Source organism: Bubalus kerabau, chromosome 4 (genome assembly GCF_029407905.1).
Source record: "Bubalus kerabau isolate K-KA32 ecotype Philippines breed swamp buffalo chromosome 4, PCC_UOA_SB_1v2, whole genome shotgun sequence".
Taxonomy (NCBI): Eukaryota; Metazoa; Chordata; class Mammalia; order Artiodactyla; family Bovidae; genus Bubalus; species Bubalus kerabau.
Window position 1 is genome coordinate 90,609,943 of NC_073627.1, and position 3,117 is coordinate 90,613,059.

General features: G+C 43.3%; 1 non-coding gene across 1 annotated transcript; it reads left to right on the forward strand.

The window, feature by feature from the left end:
* The first annotated feature begins 1,428 nt into the window (after window positions 1-1,428).
* Window positions 1,429-1,501, forward strand: TRNAG-UCC (transfer RNA glycine (anticodon UCC)). The gene has a single exon. It is a non-coding gene; the product is annotated as a tRNA-Gly (tRNA).
* Window positions 1,502-3,117: the final 1,616 nt, after the last annotated feature.

Consider the following 3,117-nt stretch of genomic DNA (forward strand, 5'->3'; position numbering starts at 1 on the left):
GAAGCAAGTAATTGTGCATTTGCTGATTGGAAACTTATGCTTTAGCCTTCCTCTCCTAAGAAGGCAAGGGTAGGTTAACTTACATCCATCCAGCAATTAAAGTTCCAGTATTTTATCCTATTTGAAATCACCCAGATAGTCAATGAATTCTCTTCATTTGACTTCATTTAATTTCAGTTACCAAAAACTGGAGAAACTAACTTATTTCTGTAAGAAAGAGTTTACCTAAAAGTTCTTTTTTCTCAATTTGTTGTTGCTCAGTTGCTCAGTTGTGTCTGACTCTTTGTGACCCCAAGGACTGCAGCACACTAGGCTTCCCTGTCCATCACCATTTCCTGAAGTTTGCTCAAACTCATTTCAATTGAGTCTGTGATGCCATGCAGCCATTTCATCCTCTGTTGCCCCCTTCTCCTCCTGCCTTCAGTCTTTCTCAGCATCAGGGTCTTTTCCAGTGAGTTGGCTCTTCCAATCAGGTTGCCAAATTATTGTGCTGGAGAAGACTCTTGAGAGTTCCTTGGACAGCATGGAGCTCAAACCAGTCAGTCTTAATGGAAATCAACCCTGAATATTCATTGGAAGGACTGATGCTGAAGCTGAGGCTCCAATACTCTGGTGAAGAGCTGACTCATTGGAAAAGACCCCGATGTTGGGAAAGATTGAGAGCAGGAGGAGAAGGGGAGGCAGCGGGTGAGATGGTTGGATGGCATCACCAACTCAATGGACTTGAGTTTGAGTGAACTCCAGGAGATAGTGATATATTTATATATGTATATATTTGTTAAAAAAGCTATTCTTGTGAGACATTAGAATAACACTGATAATAACATCATCTTGAAGACTATTTGTTAATGCTTTACCTTTGGAATGTTTAACATTTGGGCAGTGATTCAGTGATAGAGAAAGAAGCAAGAAGCATTTAGTAAAACATGTTAGAAAATTGCTTTGAGGAAGAACTTAGGAATCAGAATGCGTATCTTAAAGCAACAATTGTTAAAAGTAGATCTTCCTAGGCCTTTTCCAAAATATATAGAGTCAAAAACAAATGAAGATATACAAAATAAAATACATATTTATTTTTAATCTTAGAAAATTGGTCCCACCAAAAGACCAGCTCTTATTTCAGTTCATCATCTTGACTCTTCAAAAAAAAAAATCTCTCAATCAAGAGGTAAAATGAGTCCAAAAAGCAATTCCAGAGGTGCACTCGGACAAAATGATTTCTTATAAACCAGTAACACAGGCAACTCTGGATTTCCAGTTCGCTCTGAGCTCTTTCTGTCTGTCATGCACAGACCCTGAAGGAAAAAAGAAAGAGATTGTCTGCAGATAGGTATATAAAAACTGGGATTGTAAAAGTGTGGTCATTCCTTGAGTTGGATGGAAGATTTCCTGTCATGTATGTCAAGTAAAAAAGTAGGATATGGAGACTTCCTGGTGGTCCAGTGGTTAGGACTCTGCGCTTCCACTGCTGGGGGCCCAGGTTCAATTCCTGGTTGGGAAACTGGGATCCTGCAACCCTGTAAAACATGCAGCCTGCCTACCCTCCCCCCTCAAAAAAGTAAGATATGCCTTTAAATGAGAGAAGGAATTGACCATATGCTTCCAGACACCTGATAAACACATCATATACATTTCTTCTAAGAGAGGAGTCTGCATTTTAAGAATAAATAGTAATGGCTTCAAACACTGCTTGCAAAAAGGCAAAGAGGGATTTCTATAGGGACACTGTGTACAGTGAGAAGCAAGACAATATATATCCTGGATTGCTAAGATGTGAACTTTTTAAGGTATTTGAAGGAGAGTAGAATACTTCAGGGGCTTCCCTGGTGGCTCAGATGGTAAAGAATCCACCTGCAATGCTGGAGACCTGGGTTTGATCCCTGGGTTGGGAAGATGCCCCTGGAGGGGAGGCATGGCAACCCACTTCATTATTCTTGCCTGGAGAATCCCCATGGACAGAGGAGCCTGGTGGGCTATTGTCCATGGGGTCACAAAGAGTCGGACACGACTGAGCGACTAAGCTGTGCTGAGTGACAGCACAGCACAGAATATTTCAGGCTTTTCATCAGTGATTTCTCTTGACTTGGCCTGCTCCCTGAATCTTGGTATTCCTTAAAAGTTTTCTCAGATCCTCCTTTCTTTTCCTTATGGTCTTTCTCCCTTAGACCCCAGCCATATCACACAAACTCCGATTATTCCCTCCACAGGAATGACTTCTGAGTCAGCCTTCCCCACCCGAGCTCCCTGCATATGTGGGACAGTGTGTGCAGGCCTACGCAGCTGGTCTAAGGAACATAGATGAGGTATCAAGGCTCTAGATGAGGAGTCGGCAAACCTTTTCTGTGCCATGCCAGATAGTCTCTGTCCCAGTTACTCAACTCTGTCACTGCAGCATGGAAGCAGCCATCGACAACACGTAACCCAACAGGCATGGCTGTGTTCCAGCAGGGCTTTATTTTCAAAAACAAGAGGCAGGCAGGATTTGGTTATTGGTTCTGATCCTTGTTAATCACAGATTTTTAAGCAAGAAGCCCCTTCACAGTCCACTTGGAGAGAAAGAAGGGGATGAGAGGGAGGGAGAAACTGAGTGCCCTCCTCCCAGTCTCTCCAGTCAGAAGAGCTTTAACTTTCATCCATTTTGTTTACATTGTTGAGTGAGATCTCATTTGCACAAAGGGTTTCATGGTCAGAATGTTTGAAGGCCAGTTATCTACATGTGGGGCTTCCCTTGTGGCTTAGCTGGTAAAGAATCCACCTGCAGTGTGGGAGACCGGGGTTGGGAAGATCCCCTGGAGGAAGGCATAGCAACCTACTCCAGTATTCTTGCCTGGAGAATCCCATGGAAAGAGGAGCCAGGCAGGCTACAGTCCTTAGGGTTGCAAAGAGTCAGGTATGACTGAAGTGACTTAGCACGCACACGTCTCCATGTTCTCTGAGGTTCATTCTCAGTATCAATCTGTCACCTCGCTCACCCTAGTCACTGTCTCCTCTGATCCATCTTCTTTGCAAAACAGTAATACAAGTGCCCACTTCAGACATAATCACTTCTCAGAATTCAGTGATTCCTGTTCCCAACCTGCCTCCTTAATCTCTCCACTACCGGCTTCAAATATACCT